We start from the raw sequence: 23,497 nt of genomic DNA, 5'->3' as shown, positions 1-23,497 counted from the left end.
CTTTTACTTTTCACTTTCATGCATTGGAGAAGGCAATGGCAACACACTCCAGTGTTTTTGCCTGGAGAATCCCAGGGACAGGGGAGCCTGGTGGGCTGCTATCTCTGGGGTTGCACAGAGTTGGATATGACTGAAGTGACTTAGCAGCAGCACCTGATCCCAAACCTGCTCCTTCTGCATCTTCCCTTCTCTGTGAATGCTTGATTCGACTCACCCAGGGGCTTGACCTTGATCTCTCCCTCACTCTCTCTCCAGTCCATCAGCAAATCCTCTTGGATCTACCTCAAAATAGAAGGCAGAACTGGACTACTTCTCAGTCTTTGAGAACCACCATCCTGATCCAAACCATAGTTTTCTTTTTTTCCCCTTTCTTTTTCTTTTTTTTGTTTATTGTTTGCATCCCTCAACTAGAATGGGAGCTCTAAAAAAGCATAGATTGTTTCTGTTTCGTTCACTGCTATGCCCCAGGTGCCGTCATACCTGTCAGTTAATAGTACATGACCTATAGGAGGCACTCAACAATCGTTGAATAAGTGAATGAATGATACAGCTCAGCTTAGGGATCTAGGAAATGAAATGGTTTGAGTCAATGACCTATGAATTTTCTTTCAAATATAACATCCTGAAATTAATCTGTTGATGGATTATTCAACTGATACTTAAATGACCTGTGAAGTTATTTCAAAACAGGATGTAAGAAAACCACAATATTCTTGCCTGGAATACTGCAGTGACTTCCCAAGTGGTCTCCTTGAGTTAAACTTGGTCCCCCCAAAGCTGCCCAAGGGGTCCTGCTTAGGAGGAGGAACAGTATCCCTCCTCTGTTCCAATGGCCCCATCTCATGCAGAGGGAAGCCAAGGTCCTTAGAAACCGTAATGCCCTGAGTAACCTGGGGTCTTACCCTCAAGCCCCTCCCTTACTGCTGCCATGACAGCCATGCTGCCCTCGACACTCAGGGAGGCCTGGTCCCCACTCAGGGCCCCCGCACTTGCAATGTCCCCTGCCTGGAACCAGACGTCATCATGGCTACCCCTTTACTTCCATCCCATCTCAGCTTAAAAATCACCTTCTCAGTGACAATTTCCCTCATCACCTCAAACCCTCCCACCCCCTCATTTCATACTCCTCTTTCCTGATTTAACTTTTTTAAAATTTATTTTATTGAAATATAGTTGATTTATAATGTTTTGTTAGTTTGTGCCATAAAGCAAAGTGATTTTATACAAATGTATATATTCTGTCTAGCATTCTCTTCCATTATGGTTTATTATGGGATATTGAATATCATTCCCTGAGCTGTACAGTGGGACCTTGTTGTTTAATATTTATTCTCTATGTAATCGTTTGCATCTGGAAGTGCCAAACACTCCCTGATTTAACTTTTTTATCCTTTAGTATTTGTCACTACCTAAAATATTTAACTTAAATTCTTGCATATGGTCTGTTGCTTCCAATAGAATGTAGGCTTCTAGAAGGAGGGGATCTTTCCAGGCCCCCTCCATTACTAAAACTCCAGTTCCTAAAACAGTGTCTGACACAAGAAGGGACTCAGTATATGTTGATCAAGTGAATGCATGAATGAATAAATGAATGAAATATATAAATATATTTATACATCATTTCAGTCACTCAGTCATGTCTGACTCTTTGCAACCCCATGGACTGCAAAACTCCAGGCTTCCCTGTCCTTCACCAACTCCCAGAGCTTGGTCAAACTCATGTCCTTTGAGTCGGTGATGCCATCCAACCATCTCATCCTCTGTCGTCCCCTTCTCCCACCTTCAATCTTTCCCAGCATCAGGGTCTTTTCAAATGAGTCAGTTCTTCGCATCAGGTGGCCAAAGTATCGGAGTTTCAGCTTCAGCATCAGTCCTTTCAATGAATATTCAGGACTGATTCCCTTTGGGATGGACTGGTTGATGCTCCCTGCAGTCCAAGGGACTCTCGAGAGTCTTCTCCAACACCACAGTTCAAAAGCATCAATTCTTTGGTGCTCAGCTTTCCTTATAGTCCACCTCTCACATCCATACATGACTACTGGAAAAACCATAGCTTTGACTAGATGGACCTTTGCTGGCAAAGTAATGTCTCTGCTTTTGAATATGCTATCTAGGTTGGTCATAGCTTTTCTTCCAAGGAGTAAGTATCTTTTAATTTCATGGCTGCAGTCACCATCTGCAGTGATTTTGGAGCCCCCCAAAATTAAAGTCTGTCACTGTTGCCATTCTTTCCCCATCTATTTGCAATGAAGTGATGGGACCAGATGCCATGATCTTAGTTTTCTGAATGTTGAGCTTTAAGCCAACTTTTTCACTCTCCTCTTTCACTTTCATCAAGAAGCTCTTTAGTTCTTCTTCACTTTCTGCCATAGGGTGATGTCATCTGCATATCTGAGGTTATTGATATTTCTCCCGGCAATCTTGATTCCAGCTTGTGCTTCATCCAGTCCAGTGTTTCTCATGATGTACTCTGCATATAAGTTAAATAAAAAGGGTGACAATATACAGCTTTGACGTACTCTTTTCCCAATTTGGAACCAGTCTGGTGTTCCATGTTCAGTTCTAACTGTTGCTTCTTGACCTGAACACAGATTTCTCAGGAGGCAGGTCAGGTAGGCTGGTATTCCCATCTCTTTCAGAATTTTCCACAGTTTATTGTGATCCACACAGTCAAAGGCTTTGGCATAGTCAATAAAGCATATGTAGATGTTTTTCTGGAACTCTCTTGCTTTTTCGATGATCCAATGGATGTTGGGAATTTGATTTCTGGTTTCTCTGCCTTTTCTAAATCCAGCTTGATAATCTGGAAGTTCATGGTTCATGTACTGTTGAAGCCTGACTTGGAGAATTTTGAGCATTACTTTGCTAGCGTGTGAGATGAGTACAATTGTGTGATACTTTGAACATTTTTGTCATTGCCTTTCTTAGGGATTGGAATGAAAACTGACCTTTTCTAGTCCTGTGGCCACTGCTGAGTTTTCCAAATTTGCTGGTATATTGAGTGCAGCACTTTCACAGCATCATCTTTTAGGATTTGAAAGAGTTCAACTGGAATTCCATCACCTCCACTAACTTTGTTCATTGTGATGATTCCTAAGCCCTACTTGATTTTTAATTCCAGGATGTCTGGCTCTAGGTGTGTGATCACACCATCATGGTTATCTGGGTCATGAAGATCTTTTTTGTATAGTTCTATGTATTCTTGCCACCTCTTCTTAGTATCTTCTGCTTCTGTTAGGTCCATACTGTTTCTGTCCTTTATTGTGCCCATCTTTACATGAAATGTTCCCTTGGTATCTCTTCTTTTCTTGAAGAGATCTCTAGTCTTTCCCATTCTATTGTTTTCCTCTATTTCTTTCAATTGATCACTGAGGAAGGCTTTCTTATCTCTCCTTGCTCTTCTTTGGAACCCTGAGTTCAAACGGGTATATTTCCTTTTCTCCTTTGCCTTTAGCTTCTCTTCTTTTTTCAGCTATTTGTAAGGCCTCCTCAGACAACCATTTTGCCTTTTTGCATTTCTTTTTGTTGGGGATGGTCTTAATACAGATAAAATATTTAGAGGGACTTACCAATGGAGAGGGGCTTCCCAAGTGGCGCTAGTGGTAAAGATCCTGCCTGCCAATGCAGGACACATAAGAGATGCAGCTTCGATCCCTGGGTCAGGAAGATCCCCTGGAGGAGGGCATGGTAACCCACTCCAATATTCTTCCCTGGAGAATCCCATGGACAGAGGAGCCTGGCAGGCTACAGTTCATAGGGTTGCAAAGAGTCAGACATGACTAAAGCGACCTAGCACACAACATGCATACCAATGAAAGGGCTTCCCTGGTGGCTCAGATGGTAAAGAATCTGCCTGCAATGCAGAAGACCCAGAGTCAATCCCTGGGTTGGGAAGATCCCCAGGAGAAGGGCATGGAACCCACTCCAGGGCTGTAGTCCACAGGATCACAAAGAGTTGGACACAACTGAGCAACTGACACTTTCACCTCCATACTAATAGAACTGTGAATAATTTTTTAAATCTTCTTAGTTTAACTCTCTCTTAGGATTGTTCTAGATTTTCTAAATTCAATTTTTATTACATATATAATTTTAATATTTGTTTATACTATTTTTAGAAATAATTCTATCCCAGAAAAACTTACTTTGTAATGTTTATCATTGTTGTTTCAGTTGCTAAGTTGTGTCTGACTCTTTGTGAGCCCATGGACTATGGCCTGCAAGGTTCCTCTGTCCATGGCACTTCCCAGGCAAGAATACTGGAGTGGGTTGCCCCTTCCTACTCCAGGGGATCTTCCCGACCCAGCAATCGAACCTGCATCACCTACATTGACAGGCGGGTTCTTTACCACTCAGTCACCAGGAACTAGTTAGCCAGAAATCCTCATCCCCAAAACAGTGGCCCCTGTGACCTGCCAAATATCAGATTAGCCTGTTTCTCCCTCAGCTCTTGGGAATCCAGAGTGATCAGCATAAGCTGATGTGTGGGAGATGGCGGAGGAGATGGCCTTGGGGCAGCAGGGCTAATTCCTCTCCCAGGTCCTTGCAGGAATCCATCACAGAAGACCACGGTCCTCCCCAGTGTCCTCACCTAAAAAGACGTTAGAGGGACTTTCCTGGAGGTCCAGTGGTTAAGACTTCACCTTCCAATGCAGGGGATGCAGGTTTGATCCCTGGTCAGGGAACTAAGATCCCACATGCCTGGTGACCCAAAAAACCAAAACACAAACAACAGAAACAATATTGTAACAAATTCAATAAAGACTTTAAAAAAAAATGATCTGCATCAAAAAAAAAAAAAGCTAGAAAAAAAATTCTTGGTTCTCACACCAAACCTATGGAATCAAACACTGGAGAAAGACCCCAGGAGCCAGGGTTGAACAAACCCTACAGGTGGCTCCAAAGCAAACTCAGCAGTGAGGTCACCAACCACATCTAACTCACTCAAAACAGGACTGCAGCTCGAACAGGAGGGTGGGAAAGAGCGTGGGGTCCACACAGGGACTGGGGCGGGGGAGGTGAGGGGGGGCGGAGGTTGGGGGGAGATCAGGAGAGGAAGTGTCTTCCTTGGTTGCGGCAGGGAAAATATGGCAACTGCTTGAAATGTGATAGATTTGTCAAAAGTATGTGAAAACGCCTCAAAGACCGGCCCAAGTCTGTGTTTTGCTCACACCGTGTATACTGTGCCTGGCACAGAGCCTAGAGCCTATTAAATATTTGTGACTGAATTAAAAGTGAATGTATGAATAAATTAGCTCTATAAATTATGTAACATGACATGCTTTCATTTGTGCTATAATGATAAAAATTGCAAATCTGTCTTCAGGATTGGGAATGACAACCCAGAAAACCTCTGGCCACCTTCTTGCCAAGGTGGCTGTCCCTCGGACATCCAAACCCTCAGGGCCTCCTCCATATCTTCAATTCTCAGATGCCTGAAGACCAGGTTGCCAGATAAAACTCAGGGTATCCAGTTAAATTTGAATTTTAGATAAACAATGAGTCATTTTCTAGGGTAAGCAAATCTCGAATACTGCCTAGGACATGCTTATTCTAAAAAAATTATTTGCTGTTCATCTGAAATTCAAATTTAACTGGGCATCCTGTATTTTTATTTGCTGAGCTTGGCATCTCTACCATGGACTCAACTGGTTCCTTGGAGCAAGCCAAGCAAAGCTTCTCCATACCCTGTCATTTGTGGGAACAGGGTCCTGCTGCTTCTTTCTTGGAAAGGTCCAGGATACCTCCCAAGGCTCAAGGCTTTGCTCACTTGGATAATAGGCCTGTGTCTTTATTCTATTTGCTTTGACTCTTTGTAAAATAGATGGGGAAACAATAGAAACAGTGACAGACTTTATTTTCTTGGGCTCCAAAATCACTGAGGATGGTGACTGCAGTCACGAAATTAAAAGACACTTGCTCCTTGGAAGAAATGCTATGACAAACCTAGACAGCATATCAAAAAGCAGAGACGTCGCTTTGCCAACAAAGGTCTATATAGCCAAAGCTATGGTTTTTCCAGTAGTCATGTACAGATGAGAGAGTTGGCCCATAAAAAAGGCTGAGCACCGAAGAATGGTGCTTTCAACCTGTGGTGCTGGAGAAGACCCTTGAGAGTCCCTTGGACAGCAAGGAGGTCAAGTCAGCCAATCCTAAAGGAAATCAACCTGAACATTCATTGGAAGGACTGATGCTGAAGCTGAAGCTCCAATATTCTGACCACCTGATGCGAGGAGTTGACTCAATGGGCATGAGTTTAAGCAAACTCAGGGAGATAGTGAAGGACAGGGAAGCCTGGCATGCTGCAGTCCACAGGGTGGCAAAGAGTCGGGCACAACTTAGTGACTGAACAACAACAACAAATACAGTACCATCCCTACCTCTAGCTTCCCATCCTCCTTTTTTTCAAAAATCAGAGTATAAATGCTTTTACAATACTGTCTTAGTTTCTGCTGTACAACAACGTGAATCAGCCATATGTATACATATATCCCCTCCCTCTTGGAACTCCATCCCACCACCCCCATCCCACTCCTCTAGGGGGTCACAAAGCACCGAGATGAGCTCCCTGTGCTATACACAGCAGCTTCACACTAGCTAGCTATTCCACTCTTGGTAGTGTGTAGATGTCAGTACTCCCTCTCAATTTACCCCCCACCCCAGGGTCCACACATTCATCCCCTACTTCTGTGTCTCTATTGCTGCTGTGCAGATAGGTTCATCTGTACCACCTTTTTAGATTCCACATACATACATTAATACATGGTATTTGTTTTTCTCTTTCTGACTTACTTCACTCGGTATGACAGTCTAGAGGTCCAGCCACCTCTCTACAAATGATCCAATTTCATTCTTTTCTATGGCTGAGTAGTATTCCGTTGTATATCTGAACCACATCTTCTCCATCCATTCATCTGTCGGTGCACATTTAGGTTGTGTCCAGGTCCTCTCTTCCTTTAACCCCCTCTTACCCTTTGAGACTCATTACCTCTCAGTGGAAACCTTCCCTGGAAAGCACACAGACACACACACGGAGAGTCTGCATAAAACTATTCCCTTTGTATGTACCAGCTTCCATCCTAGCAACTGCCCTTCTCGGGTGGGAAGCAAATATAGATGCCTCTGCCTCTTTATTTATAACACTGAGCACCTGTTTATCACTGCATTCCCAATACTCTGTCCCATACCTGGCTTTCAAAAGGCGTTTGATAAATAAGTGAAGGTATAGTAACCTCTTTGGGAAACCACATCCAATTCTTTTGAAAGCAATCAGGAAATAGTGGGAAGGGGACCTCCCTGGTGGTCCAGGTGCTAAGCTCCCAATTCAGGGGGTCTGGGTTCCATCCCTGGTCAGGGAACTAGATCCCATATGCTGCAACTAAAACCTGGGGCAGCCAAATAAATAAATATTTTTCTAAACTAATAAAAAAGAACTTGTGGGAAGAGAGGAGTCCTCACAGGTGTCTTGCCTTGTAAATCTCTCTCCCTCAGGACAAGTCAGTGGCCTCCAAGCCAGGGACTCACCCAGAGGACACACAGGTCCTCACACAGAGTCCAGGGTCTAGGAAAGCACCTTGCAAACAGATATGGGGTGATTCTCCCTGACCAGTCAGACAGTGGACCTGAGACCAGGCAACTAACCTTGGCCGTGCTCATGGGCCAGCAGCATTGCCAGCGCATTCTCAGAACTGGCCTTGAACTTCCTGGGGTTTTCTCCCCCCTTTTCACAGGTACTGCAACTCGCTGTATGTTTAGTCTAACCTACTGCCCATTAGATGAGGAGTCAGGTCCTGCTTTTCACTCAGCCTCCTCTCAACCCCTAGCTGGGGAGGGCATCTCTGTTGGATGGTAACCTGAACATTCATTGGGAGGACTGATGCTGAAGATGAAGCCCCAATACTTTGGCCACCTGATGCAAAGAACTGACTCACTGGAAAAGACCTGGGAAAGATTGAAGCCAGGAGGAGAAGGGGACGGCAGAGGATGAGATGGTTGGATGGCATCACCGACTTGATGCACCCGAGTTTGAGCAAGCTCCGGGAGTTGGTGATGGACGGGGAAGCCTGGTGTGCTGCAGTCCATGGGGTCACAAAGAGTGGGATGCAGCTGAGAGACTAAATAACAACAAACCTGGGTCTCCCACCTACTTGCTTGGTGGGTCCTGAGAACCTGTGCGTTAAGCCAGTCCATGAAACATTCCCTGGTGAAAGCCTCAGAAAATAGCGAAAAACAAAGCCCACCTGCAAATGGAGAACTATTCGTTTGACAGCAACAGCAATACCAGGTCACAGGGCTTGTCATTAAATCACTGACATCCAGTGATGTACATCCAGTGCTGAAAATAAAAGCGCACTTCTGAAACATCTATGGCTGAGATTTAAAACCCCTGGAACTGAGACATTCAGAGGTGAGTGTCCCAGGACAGCCTTCAGCCTGGCTCCAAGGCCTCAGCTCAGAACCCAGGAAGGCAGCTCTCATCTCTCTCCTGGTGATACCCAGGAAAGAAATGTGTCTGGAGGGGTGACAGAGCAATCCGTGTGGCTCCAAGATGAGGCTGGAGAATGCAGACACGTTTTGCTTCCTCTTTTACGCTTTGAGCATTAATTCTCATCTGCAGAGAAGAGGAAGGGTCCAGTTATCTGTAAAAAAAGTCGGGCTCACCCTCTTCTGTGTCTACACCAGGTTTAGAATGTGGTGTCAGTAACATGTGGGCTTCCCAGTGGCTTAGCAGTAAAGAATTCATCTGCCAAGGCAGGAGACGCAGGTTCAATCCCTGTGTTGGGAAGATTCCCTGGAGAAGGGAGCGGCTACCCACTCCAGTATTCTTGCCTGGAAAATCCCAAGGACAGGAGCCTGGAGGGCTACAGTCCATGGGGTCCCAAAGACTCAGACACGACTTAGCAGCTGAGCACATGTGCACACACATCAGGGACATGGTCTTGCCGCTGATAGTGGATCCCACTGGAATTGAGGGAAAATATTCTGCGCTCTTTTTAGGCGCGTTGGCCCCAAGATTAAGCACCATGAGAGCCACTTCCTAGTCGCCATTTCTTCATCTGGTGGTGGTCCACCATCTCCTTTTCCTTGGCAGTGTCTGCCTTTCTCTTTTCACTGGTTGACATATGCAAATTGTGTAAGTCCAAAATTCACTTGCTCTGAGATGCAGGACAAGAGAAGATGAATTCAAATAACACCACTGATGACAAGATATCTAACAAAGCCTTCCAAGGCTAGCGCTGCCAAAAAGAGATAGACTCAGGAAGGGGAACCAGAGGGACCTAGACCTCTGACTGCAAGTCAAAAGCCTCTGGCCTCTCACAGTCATCCCATGGATCCCCGTGGTTGGACAGGACCTGAAGCTGGTAGGAGACAGACAGAGGAAGCAAGAGATGAACCCTTTTCTTTCTTCCCCCGTTCCTGCTCAGAATGTGCAGTAGCGAACGTGGGGCAGCACACCCCTGCCCTCCATGAATACCATCACCAAGACACCCGGGAAGCTCCTAAGGATCTCCCGGTTGTACGAATCCTTCCGTTTCTCTTCTCCATACAATTTTAAGACCTAAAAAGGACATTGCTTCTAAAGACAAGTGCAGGTGGGTTGGGGCCTGGGGAGAGAAATCTCTCAGGCCATGTCCTGCTCTGCAGGTGGAAATGTCCTGCCATCTTGGAGTCGAAAGCAGACACACGCCACATGCCCTCTCATAGAAGCTTCCTCTCCAGCAAGAGCCAGAGGGAAATTTGGTGTCACTTGCTGATGCGTGTAAACCTCCACAAATGACTCAAGCCCCAAAAGACAATTTCACTAGAGGCACTTTTTTTTTTACCCCTAATTAACTATAAAATTGCTTCAAATCTCCATTTCACATTCACTCAAGGATATGCATTCCTCTTGTTCCAGATTTTGGGAACAGAGTGTCAGTCTGCTCATAAATCTAGGCTGTACCTTTCAGATGTCAGAGCTTCAGAGAAGAGAGACACCACCTGTCCCTCATCCCCAGACAGCCCCCTGCCTCCCTCTCCCCTTCCTCTTGCTCAGATGAGACACACAGTGGACCCTCCAGCCCACCAGGGAGATATTCTTTAGCTCCTTCAGAAGATGGGAGAGGGGACTTGCCTGGCAGTCCAGTTGTTAGGACCCTGAGATTTCACTGCTGGGGTCATGGGCTCGATCCTTAGTCAGGGGACTGACCTTAAGATGGCACAAGCCATGTGACCAAAAAAGAATGAGAGGGGAGGTGATATTCAGGGGCACTGGTGATGCACCAGTCACTGTGCTGGTGCCGTCACCCCCCTGCGACACTCAGTGCCACACGGCACCAAGAGGTATGGCTTACTGTCCCATTTTACAGGTGAGGAAACTGAGACGAGAGGTCAGCACTGTCAGCTCACAGTGGTCCAGCCAGAGGCTGACCTCAGGCTGGGGTGTGAGGAGGTCCTCTCCTGGAAGGCTCACAACTTATTTGGTGATTTTCAAAAACTCACTTAAACTCCCTGTGGGAACTATTAATATTATCAGTTCTCCTAAATTGGAATAATCTTGTCTATTCATCCTCTCCCTGTTCCCCGTTTCCCGGTCCTGCAGTGCTGCTGAATTAGATAATGTCTACAAAGCTCTCTAAGTTCCTTGAAGGGAGGTTTCGATAAACACAAGTTATTAACCTTCAAAGCACCCAGAGTTTTGAATGAAGAAGTTCTAAAAATTATCATAAAGTCCTGCTGGGGTTGGATAATGAAAGGCAGCTTTATTGAATTTTCAAACACTTCCTTTTCTGCCAGAGACCAAAGGTGAACCCCTCCAGCCAGAATGGGCTCTAACTCCAACACTCGTCCCTGGCTCTTCTCTCTTCTCAAGTAAGGGAAGGTCAAGTGCCTCTTTCCAGAGCCTTCCACAGTGGTTACATGGAGATTCACAGCAGCAGCTGCCTCAGGCTTCTGAACAATGTGGCTCCATCACTCTCTGGCTCTGCCTCCCCAGGCGCAGCTGAAATGATGCTGTGACAAGGCTTGATGGGAGAGGAGATGCCACCGCTGAGAAGTCAGGACCCAGAAACTCAGTATTCACAAGACGTCTACTCCTCGGCATCCCATCTCCCTCCTGCTGACAGTGTGGTTATCATGGGTCAGAGAAGGACCTAGCGTTGTCCACGCAAGCCACACAGGTGAGTGGGGGCCAAGCTGTGCCTGTTCTCTGAGCTTGCGCTGCGAGGGGGAGAAGGGGGAGATGGGAGGAGAGAGCTAACGGAGACTCCTCTAGGGATCCAGACAGCACGAGTGGCTCAGATTATGCAAACGCAGAGCAGGGAGCAGGAATGCAGGTGTGGGGAGGGGTGGGGGGTGGCTCCAGGCAAAGCCATCATCTCACTGTCAGTGGCCCCTGCCACACCCCTTTCCTTAGCCATCAGCTTGGTCCTGAGTTCACGATGCACAGACGCGGATGGTGGCTACTGGACATCTACAAGACCAGCCCAGCTCCAGACCGTGGGAGCTACAGAAGAGCTGGGCCCCTCCCCTACCTTCAAGGTCCCACTGAGCCAGCCAAGATCATCTTCTTGCGGTGAAAGTGTAAAGAAGGCACCTTGGACTTTCCTGGTGGTCCAGTGGTTGAGAATCCACCTGCCAATGCAGGGGACACAGATTTGATCCCTGGTTCGGAAAGATTCCACATGCCAAGGGACAGCTAAGTCCACAGGCCGCAACTAACTGAACCGGCGTGCCTAGAGCCACGCTCTGCAGCAATAGAAGCCACTGCCGTGAGAAGCCCATTAACCACAACTACAGAGAAGCCCCCACTCACTGCAACCAGAGAAAGCCTGCACAGCAACGAAGACCCAGCATGGCCAAAAATAAAGAAATAAAAAAATTTTAAGGCACTCAATCATCACACCAGACTCGATAGGTCAGACCTACTTGCCCGGGACACCAAAAATCTTATTTATAACTAATTTTTATTGGAGCATCATTCCAAATGTCTTATTTTCACAAAACCTATCTGCCCTCCTAGGATAAATGGCAAAGGGCAGTTTTGTGGACTCACGTGTGAACGATTCTTGAAAAAATAGAGTGAACAAAGACATCTCCTGTCTTTGGGAGAAATATAAATAGGAGAAGGGATTTATCTAGAGTTGGGGGTGGGGGGTGCGGAGAACTGAATTCAGTGGTCTGGGCTGTTTTCCTGAAACACTGGTTTAAGTTTGGCAGAGATGATCGCTTTTTTTGAAATAAATTTATTTATTTATTTATTTTTGGCTGCACTGGGTCTTCATTAATATGCTCAGGCTTTCTCTAGTTGCAGTTAGTGAGGGCTACTCTTCGCTGCAGGGCACAGGCTTCTCCCTGCAGTGGCTTTTCTTGTTGCAGAGCACAGGCTCTAGACCCTCAGGCTTCAGCAGTTGTGGTTCCCAGTCTCTAGGGCAGAGGCTCAATAATTGTGGCACACAGGCTTAGTTGCCCCGCAGCATGTGGGATCTTCATGGACCAGGGATCAAACCCATGTCCTATGCACTGGCAGCCAGATTCTTAACCACCGAGCTATCATGGAAGTCCAGAGATGACCACTTTTGAGGGCAGTATTTGGTCCCAGTTCTTTGAGAGAGACAAAGCTTTAAGAAAGTCTAAGGGTACAAGGTTTTCCCTTGAGAAGGCATAACAGAGGTACAAATCCTCTGCCAATCACAGCCCAACTAGACCTTCTCTGCTCCCCACCAAATAGGGTCCCCAGGCCCTAACACAGAGACCTGCATCCTCAGTAGCTCTAGGAAAGCTTCCTGGGCTCCCACAAGAGCACAGATGCTTTAGAGACAGAAGAGACTGGGGCCCGAGTCATTCTATCTGGGAAATGAGTCTATCCCAGGGTCAAAGATCACTGTGACTAGACCATTGCTGCTGTTGTTTAGTCGTTAAGTCACGTCTACTTGTCATGCAAACAGGACCGTGCCACGTGGCTTCTAAAACAAATATCTTACTTTCATCACCGTTGTGATTATTATTCGTCCTTGACTGTGTATGTAAAAACCTGAGAGTTTTGATATCACACGGGTGTGGATCCAGATGTTTCCATGCCTTGAGCAAGGTGCTGAGCCTCAGTTTCCTTATGGGTAAAATGAGGGTAGTAATAGCACCTCTTTCAGGGTCACACTGTGAGGGTTTGACTTGGTTAATTGCATAGAAACCACCCAGCCCAGGACACACAGTCACTCTAATTAGTGATGAAACAGCAAGCAAGCAATACTACCAGTGTGAGAGGAGTCTGGATGAAGGAGAAAGATGCTGGCTGAGAAAGGATACCCATTCTCAGGTGAGAACAGCTTTTTGAGTCAGAAGAAAAGGATGACCAAAACCCAGAAAATATGGTCACCTGGCCATGTGGAAGATGAACCAGGCCAGAATGAAAAGGATGAAGAGGCAAGAGAAATGAGGTTGCCTTGCCAAAAGGACCTTGAACTCAGGTGGAAGGGTTGGACCAGCTACAGGAGGCCACGGGAGGCCCCTGCGGAGGTCCAGACTCTGGGCCACCTGTATTCACCCATGGACAAGTGACACACATCCTGGGATGGAAGGGCCCACCTCTGGAGCACCATCCCATTCCCCATCCTCTCTTCAACCCTCCTGTCATGCGGAAGAGCCCAAAGAACATTGGGCTCCCCAAGACCTATCTGGGGACAGGCAGGATGCTGGGCAGGTCCAAGGCCAGAGCTCCCAGCAGGAGTCTCAGAGATCATGAAACCCTTGAGTCACTGCTTGACCTAAAAATAATTGCCAGACGGCCTTTTCGACAGCGCCAGCCCAGGGAGTGAGCGCCGCCTCTTCTCCAGTAACTACACAGCTCACCTGGAAACCCTACTCCTGGAGAAGGAGCCCATTTTCCTCCACCTCCAATATAGAAAAGCCTCTGCATGGGAAGAGAAATATCCTGCAGACGAGGGTGCCCAGGAGGGGGCCGCCTTGATTAAAGCAGGTTGTTCTGCCAAGAAGCCTTGAATATGCTCTCTTGGTTTGGGGCTGTTAGTGCAGCGTGGAGGCAGCAGGCGACATGGATTGCCTTTTATCTAATTGGAAAACTCCCACCGAGTTTAGAAGTATTCATTTAGACAGGCAGATCAATAAAAGAAATGGGGAGCGGATGACCGTGGAGATGTTTGGGAACGAGCCGGGCCTCTATACATCTGCTTAATAAAGATAAACTCCTCCAGGTTGCGGTGCAAGCCTGGGCTACCCTCTTGGCTCTGGACGCCAGCCTGTCCCATTTGTTTTCCACGAGCAGACGTTTCTCAGGAGCAACGGGCAAGAGACCCCTTCCCTCGCCTTCTCTTCATCTGAGTTCAAGAGCTCTGTTGAAGGGAGGGCAGAAACACAAAGAGGGGCCTTAGGACTTTGACTAGGATTATTCTAGCATCTTCCCCAAACGGTGAGGGCTTCCCAGGTGGCACTAGTGGTAAAGAGCCCACCTGCCAATGCAGGAGATGCAAGAGACCCAGGTTCAACCCCAGGGTTGCAAGGGTCCCCTGGAGGAGGAAATGGCACCCCACTCCAGTATTCTTGCCTGGAAAATTCCATGGACAGAGGAGCCTGGCAGGCTATACAGTCCATGAGGCTGTAAAGTGTCAGGCATGACTAAGCAACTAGGTAACCAAAAAATGGTATTCCCTTGACCCAAACTCAAATGGAACAGAACAAAAAGCAGAGATCCACAGGAAAGGGATAGAAAAAAGAAAGGAGAGATGAGTGAGGAGAAAGATGAGGCTCTCTTGCCATTTCATATCATTTTATTGTGTATAAATCCCACTGCACAGTAATGAGTACTGTCTGAGCATCTGTGTTAAGAACTCCCCAGCTGAAACCTTCTTTCCCCTCCTCTCTCTCTTAGTCATCATTGAATTAGGAGCTCTGAAATGTCTTCCTCATTCCCACATCACCACCCTCGTGACCTTTTATCCATCCTTGTCCTTGCTGTCAACCCCCCACCCCCATCCCCATTCTATACACAGGAAGCTGAAGCCCTCATTTCAAACACAAGCTTTTGTTCCTGGCCACAGTATAGAAGCTGAGTCCCTTCAAAGGGAAAAATGCTATGTGGCTAAAAGTCCAGAAATAGAAGGTGTGTTTGTGTGTGCGTGTGTGTGTGTACACGTGCACTTGTATGTGTACTGGTCTACAGGTACTTCACGAATGCTTGGGGAAATGTGATAAAGTGGGGAACCCTGCTTGGAATTGCTGCATCCCTCCTCTGACTCCTGCAGAAGTTCTTCCCCAGGCTGGGGCTGCAGGAAGAAACCTGCTGCCTCTCAGCTTTAACAAAGGACGTTCTCTTGCACCATCCCACTGCGAAGGCACAGTCTCATACCTGGGCCACGGATCGGTTGCCATGGAAATGACTGCAGAGTCACAAATAAGACGGTATTATGTTCTCTCAGCAGGACCAGACGAAAGCTAGAAGCTAGAGAGAGAAAGAGGGAGACAGAGCTGGAGAGAAAGAAAGAGTAAAAATACCTTCTATCAATAGCAAGCTGTAAGGGAAACACAAACAAAGTGATGAAATGAAAGGATGATGCTTGAGAGAAAGCAGCCTTCAGACAGGACAGGGGGATGGCATTGTTTCCTTTAAGGGAGGGCTCTCATGTCAGGAAGGAGGGAGGAGCTCATGCAGCCCCCCTCTCTTCTACTGGCTTTTTCTCTCCCTCTTCATTGGGTAATGTTGCAAAAAGCTAGAAAGGAAGGGTTGGGGGGAGACATACAGAATAAGGCAGGATGCGAAAGGGGGGGGTCTCAGGAGGTAAATCAAATCATTTCTCTTTTCCTCTCTCCCCACAAAACAGAAAGGCCCTGCTCTGATTCTCGACAGAAAACTTCAAGCCTCTTGATCTGTGACCCTCTTATCCATACACCCTTCAGGATCTCAGCATTCTTATTAAGATTTTTCTCCTGAACCCAGTGCCTCTGAAGAGAGAGGGATCCCATTGTCCTCCCAAGGTCATTCATTGTTCATTCGAATCTTCTTCAGTTTCCCTGCTGTGGATGCAAGTGTGAGCATCAAGGTCCAGATTTGGACTCAAGGAGCTAATAAGAAGCACCAAGCTTATTCCAGCTAAACTACTAGACTTTCAATAAGTCAAGGAACTTTCAAATTCTCCCTCAGCCACTCTTTTTTTTTTAATGGATGTGTAAGTATAGATTTCAACAAGCACAATGCTTTCAACAAAACATAAAAAAGTTTCCTGTGATCTCTCAATCCATTATCAAAATAAGCAGATTTTCAAAAGTATTGCAATCTTACACACTTTCTTGGAGCCTCATTCTTTTTGTGGTGGCCAGGACAGTTAGCTCTGCCTTAGTCGGGAGTCTAGAAAGACTGAGCAACTTCCTCTGTAATATTGTTTGAGTAGCAGTGAAAGTCTTGCCAACTAAAATGTTCTCCCCTATCAACTAATATAAGTGCCTAAAACCCCACATTTGTGTAATCCCTTTCTGTCTTCAAAAGGTCTATTCAAAAAGTCAGAAGTTAGGACAATCTTCTCTAACTTCTCAGTGGGAATCCATTTTCAGATTAGCTTCCTGAGTGGTGCTCGTGGTAAAGAACCAGCCTGCCAATGCAGGGGACTGTAAGAGATGCAGGTTCAATCCCTCGGTCAGGAAGGCATCACAACCCACCCCAGTATTCTTGCCTGGAGAATCCCATGGACAGAGGAGCCAGGCGGGCTACAGTCCATAGGGTCACAAGGAGTCAGACATGATGGAAACAATTTAGCACAAGGAAATGGGACATGGGATGCATAAATTCTGCTGCATACAACAGTGGACAGATAGGAGTATTTCTGTCCCCCATTATATGCATCAGAATTCAGTCATTAGAATGCTCACATCTGACCCTTGAGAGTCAAGGGAATGATAATATTTGTCCCTAAGGTATCAAGCTGCTCACTCCTGGGTCCTCCCAGGATGGGACCAGGAGCAGTTTCAGTCAACAGGGAAGCACCAAGAGTTTCCAAACAGCTGAAAGATCGTGAAGTTCTTTGCTCCCCTCTATAAAGTTTCCCTGGCTTGACACAGTGACTCTAGACTCCTCAGGATCCCCAGCCTAGTCTACTTATCTCCCTCCATTGTGGAGTGGGAGACAAAGTGGTGAACCTTGATCTAACTCAAAAGGTCAACAGCAGGGTCTCGGGGAGGATCTGAGGCAGGCAGTCGGCAGCGAGCTTTACTAAGCCCTCAGTTAAGGTCTTAACTGAGTAATAGAAGCATAGAGAAATTACCTTTCTGATTGGTAATGGTAATAATTCAGTCAATCAAAAACTTAGCTAGGGACTTCCCTGATGGTCCAGTGGTTAAGACTCCACACTCTCAATGCAGGGGGCCCAGGTTCGATCCTTGGTCAGGGAATTAGATCTCACATGCCACAACCAAAGTTCACAAGTCACAGTGAAAGATCCTTTAGGCCACAACAAAGATCAAATATCCTGATGCTGCAACTAAGACCCAGCACAGCCAAATAAATAAATATTTTTTTAAAAAAAACTTAGCTAAAGCAGGGAATTGCTTTTTAAGAAGTGATACAAACACCCTAAATAGCTCATTGTAACTTAAAATATAAACATGCTTTTTTCCTGCTAACTTTTAATGTGGAGCCAAGATGCTTTCTTTGAATATTAGAACACTGATAAAAGTTCTCCATCAATTTCTTCAAAAGCCACATTCATAATTCACATCTACAATTTCCAGTTTCCATTACTTTCAAGCAAAGTAAAATTTTAAGGACAATTATGAGGTAATCTGAACACACAATCCTTCCAAATTGTTTTGTATTTCTGCAGTCATTTATAGTTGTCTCACCCACACCCAATTCAATAGCAATTTTTTATCAACTCACATTTATTGAGTCTTTTCAAAGCATGCAATTTTGTTTTCATAGAAATAGCTCTCTTTTCATACTCAATGTTCATTGGTTTACATAATATTTAATTAAATTATGGATTGATGTAGTGAATTGGTTGAGTCAAGGTTTTTTAAAAGAGGCCCCACTACTATTTTTCCTCTGAAGGCAAATTCTCCTCCTAAGGAGTTTGCCTGAAATTGACCTTCAAGGAAAATCACATTTTAAATATCAGAGGTCAATTATTATACATTGATAACTCTTTGTGCAACAAATAAGAAAATAGTTTCTCAGGATACAAAAATAATTGAGGTAAGGTAGACCTCTGGCATGAGAGGAGGTCACCAAAGCCTCTCCCTGAAAGCAACTAAAATACAGAACGCTAGTAACAGCTCTTTCAGCACCCTGGACAGCAACCGAAAGCAAACAACAGGGACTGATGCTTCAAAAACCAGTGTTTTTGGAGAACAGTTGGAATCTACAGTGTATTTTCCCAGGGCTGATCCCATCAAGCTCCCTCACCCTCTCAGATCAGTTAGCATAGTTAGTTCTAACAGGCGGAACAGACTGGATGGCCAGCAGCTTCACTGCCAGAACGGGATGATTTAGTTTGGAGCTAAAGGTGAAACCCTGGTGCTCAGTGGATGACAGGCGACAGTCTCAGTGGTGACCACACAAGGAAGGCCAGGCGTTACAACAGTCTTCGAGGCGGCGATTCTATTTGGTGCAAACATCAGCCTAGCGGACTAGCCAGAAATTTAATAGGGAAATGCAAGAAGTGAGCACTCACGGAGGTACCTTATAACATTCCGCCTATCTCTGGCTGACCTGGAGTTGGTAGACATGGTGGGTTGGGGGTGGGACCAGAGGGAGGCTTATGAAGAACAAAAGCCAGAGCATCCTGAAAACAGCACACAGATCCATCAGCATGAGGTAGAAACCTGTCTGGCTAAAAGTGTATAAACACAGTCTCTGAAGAATCACTTGCTGGCCACTAAATCATGCAGACACAAAAACAAGACCTGGGAAACCAAGCTTAGAAATAATACAGTAACATGTTAATTTATTGTTATACTCATATATGTTTTTTTAAGTGAGAAAATATAGCCACATACCACAAATGAGATAGAATTCATAAGAAAGTTACTAAACAAACAAAAACCCTGAGGGGGAAATTCAGAATCCAATTTTGCTACTATATAGTACCTAAAATTTCAAGGTTTCAACAAAAAAATGATAAGACATAAAAAGAAATAGACAAGTGTGACCCACATGTAGGGAAAAAGCAGATAAAGATAACTTATCTTTATTAATTTGTATAATTAATGCACTATAATTTATTAAATTATGGATTATGTGCTATGGTGAGTGAGGTGTCACCAAATAATAAAATATAAACTTTTACTTGAAATTTAATTTTCAGCTTTACGTGAAATAGAATGGTGTGGATTCCTATAGTCATATACATAATGTGATGAATACTTTGAGCTAGATATTTGGAACTCTATAAACTCTGCAAGAAAATTAAAATGGTTAAATTTAAATTAAAATTGAAACCAACACTTTCTTGCCTTGTAAGTTTGTTATCCTGGTTTTTTTCAAGTATTTTTATTTCTGTACTTTCAAACTCTAGACCTAGATTTTTTTTATAACCTGACTGAAAGTCAAAGATATATACACACTCCTACAACAAGCCTCCCTTGGAAAACACAAGAAGATTAAACAGATTGTGAAATAAAAGCCCCATGTGTGCCAAACATGTGGGTGTATTCACTTCTTAATTTGGCATAACCGACACAATTTCGTCTAAGGTACAATTTCAGTGTGGGGAAAATACCAAAGAGAACTTCAAAGATACTCAGTACAGTCTCATCAGTTGACTGATAGTATTTCTTATGCTTTCTGTTGCCTTCAATAGGAAGACTTCAACTTTCTTCATAGTGTGTGTTGGCAAAGAAGAGAACATATTCTAATTACATCCAACAGAAGCTTCGAGACCGGAAGTGGGCGTGCAGATAGTGCTTCAGGGGCCAGTGCAGAGCTCAGGCCTAACCACCCTGCGAGTCTCCCCAAGAGGCACAGTGGCTGACCAATCTCTAGTCAGCTTCTCTCATTTTTTTAATTGGAGGATAATCTCCAATAAATATAAGCAGCTCATATAGCTCAATATCAGAAAAACAAACATCCCAATTAAAAAAAAAAAAAATGGGCAGGATACCTAAACAGCCATTTCTCCAAAGAAGACATACAGATGGTCAATAAACACATGAAAATATGTTCAGCATTCCTCGTTATTAGAGAAATGCGCATCAAAACTCCAATGAGGTATCACCTCACCCGATCACTCAGTTTCCCTTTACTAACAGCCCGATGATGCCCTGTGGACCTGGCCCCACCCTGCCCCTTCCACAGCATTCCTGCAGAGAATGACTCCCTACTCCTGCCAGAGACCTGGGCATGTGCACCAGTCACCAGGCTGACTTCCTCCCAAGCTACCAGTTGTAGCATCCACCTGCTGCTGCTGCTGCTAAGTCGCTTCAGTCGTGTCCGACTCTTTGCGACCCCAGAGACGGCAGCCCACCAGGCTCCCCCGTCCCTGGGATTCTCCAGGCAAGAACACTGGAGTGGGTTGCCGTTTCCTTCTCCAATGTGGAAAAGTGAAAAGTGAAAGTGAAGTCACTCAGTCATGTCTGACTCTTCACAACCCCATGGACTGCAGCCCACCAGGCTCCTTCGCCCATGGGATTTTCTAGGCAAGAGTACTGGAGTGGGGTGCCATTGCCTTCTCCGAGCATCCATCTACAACTGCTGATAATTCAACTACAGTAGAGAAACAGTTTCTCTTCTGTGATTCATGATTGATGAAGACTGTTCTAAAACACAAAACTGCCAGGCAAATGGTTAAGAATACACTCATTTACAAATCAAGCAGATCAAGAACATCCATTTGAATTCCAAAAGTCAAAGTGCTCATGTCAAATGAGTCCCATGGAACCATTAAAGGAAGTCTGGCAGCTCTCTATCAGCCATCAGGAATGACTGCAAGTTGGAAAACTCAATTTTTTAACAGATGTCTTGTGGTTTGGACTGCTGACCCAGGTGGGCCCTACCCACAGCTCTAGGAACCAGCTATATGCCTCTGCACAGCCCCTAATATTCAGTGAAACAACCACCCCTCTGGGTAGAGAGCTACTAGAGCTAATAAATAACTATACTGGTGAATGAGAGCCTCCCCCCAGCCCTCCACACATGGGCTACCCAGTCTTCTGCTTGCCAGCCTCACAAACCACTTAAATGCAGGAAAGTGAAAAGTGAAAGTGAAAGCCACTCAGTCATATTCAACTCCTTGCAACCCCAAGGACGATACAGTCCATGGAATTCTCCAGGCCATAATACTAGAGTGGATAGCCTTTCCCTTCTCCAGGGGATCTTCCCAACCCAGGGATCGAACCCAGGTCTCCCACATTGCAGATGGATTATTTACCAGCTGAGCCATAAGGGAAGCCCAAGGATACTGGAGTGGGTAGCCTATCCCTTCTTCAGCAGATCTTCCCAACCCAGGAATAGGACCGGGGTCTCCTGCATTGCAGCCGGATTCTTTACCAACTGAGCTATCAGGGAAGCCCTTAAGTCCAAGAAGCTCTCGGAATTCTCTTGAGCTGTCAGGCAAGCAGTCATCTCCAAATGAAGAAAGCTTAAATATGCAGCCTAGATCTATATTTTACTGAAATCCCCATGTTCCACTCAGAGCCCTCCTGGTTCCCCTGAAACCACTAAAGCAAATCTCAACAAACCCAGGGCAATGACGCCTGGATCACTTCATCCAAGTTTCTACTTTTCCTCCACAAACCTTTGTGGTAGGGTGAATTTACATGGGCATTTTTAAAAGCAAATGTTTCATAATTTTCAGATGTCTATACAATTCTCATTTCAAATAGTCTCTGAGAATAAATTGCATTCATTTGCAGATAGAAATTGTAAAAAGCTTTAACTGCTTAAGTTTATAGGATTCCCAGGAAGGAAGAGGAATGTCTGGGAGACAAACCAGGCAGGAGGCCCATCCCTGGCCTCCTCCACTCCTGCCATGAGTTCGTTGATCAGGGATTGAACCAGGGACCCCTGCAATGGGAGTGAAGAGTCTTAGCCACAGGGCCACCAAGGAATTACACATTTTAATAGCCACAAAAAATTTCATTCTATGGACATCCTGTAGTAATTGACTTCATTTCATTACACAAGCAATATTTGAAGTACATATTTTAAAAAGAGAAAAAAAGAAATAAGAATCACGCATTCTGCCAACACCAAGTTAGTATATTGGTAATTGCCTCTCTAGATTTTTTTAAGAACACAAAAGTACAAATAAAGATAAATGTGGATTCTTTATTTCTTACTTTGTCATCTTAACAACCACAACTTGTTGATCAGCTGTACTCCCAATACAAAATAAAAAGTTTTTGATGCACGATACTGGATGCTTGGGGCTGGTGCACTGGGACGACCCAGAGGGATGGAATGGGGAGGGAGGAGGGAGGAGGGTTCAGGATGGGGAACACATGTATACCTGTGGCGGATTCATTTTGATATTTGGCAAAACTAATACAATTATGTAAAGTTTAAAAAATAAAATTAAATTTAAAAAAAATAAAACAGAAAAAAAAAAGAACATACACACAAAAAAATAAATAAAGAAAAAGAAAAAGAAAAAAAAAAGTTTAAAGGTAAAAAATTTTTAAATAATGTATACTAAATGTTTTTTGTTTCTAATACTTGTTTTTCTTTGCTATTATTTTAGTTAATTATCATATTTCATTGCATGGACAGACTATGCTATCCTTTTACAGATATTTAATTGGCTTCAATTAATAGCCACTATTAACAATGCTCCATCTTTATACATAAATCTTTACATGCATACTCGATTCATTTACTAATAAAAAATCCTAGAAATGATAGTGTCAAAGAATACTTTTCATTTGTTAAGTATTCTAGGTCATATTGCCCAACTGTCCTTCCAAAAAATGACTCTGAGTCATTTGCCATTGATCTGCCATCAACAGTACTCAAATGCTCACCTTCTCACCTCTTAAACAACTCTTAACATTATGTTCAAAATTTTTTTCAATCTGATAGCCAAAATAAGGTCTTTCGCTATTTGAATGTGCATGTGTTTACCACGAAGATTGAGTTTTTTCAAACTCTTCTTCTTATTAAAATCATCCAATTTGTTGTTAGGTTGTCCATCTTTCTCTTGTTAGATTATAGACCTCTTTCTCATTGAGAGACGTCACCATTCTATCTTGTATATTACACTCCTTTGTCATTTGCCTGCTACATTTTTATGGCTTCTTTTTTAGTATTTCTGTAATAAAAAACAAATTTCAGGACTTTGGGTTCTGGAAACTGGGTAAACTAAGGCCTTCTCCCAGCTCCACTCAATACAACCCACATAGAACTTATAGATCAAAAGAATACAATTAAATATACAGCTTAAGTTAAAAGACAAGAGAAATTCCTTGGTGCCAAAAATGAAGGAGTAGGATAAAACCATGTGCAGAGTCACGACACTTGAGAGGGATGTCAAACTGAACACAGGCCTTAAGGGTCTTGTGTTTTAATAGTTAAATAACGGCA

General features: G+C 44.6%; 1 non-coding gene across 1 annotated transcript; it reads left to right on the top strand.

The window, feature by feature from the left end:
- Window positions 1–17,300: 17,300 nt before the first annotated feature.
- TRNAE-CUC lies at window positions 17,301–17,373 on the top strand. The gene has a single exon. It is a non-coding gene; the product is annotated as a tRNA-Glu (tRNA).
- Window positions 17,374–23,497: the final 6,124 nt, after the last annotated feature.

Source organism: Bubalus bubalis, chromosome 21, assembly GCF_019923935.1.
Source record: "Bubalus bubalis isolate 160015118507 breed Murrah chromosome 21, NDDB_SH_1, whole genome shotgun sequence".
In the NCBI taxonomy this organism is placed as follows: Eukaryota; Metazoa; Chordata; class Mammalia; order Artiodactyla; family Bovidae; genus Bubalus; species Bubalus bubalis.
This window is presented reverse-complemented; position numbering and strand designations above follow the sequence as displayed.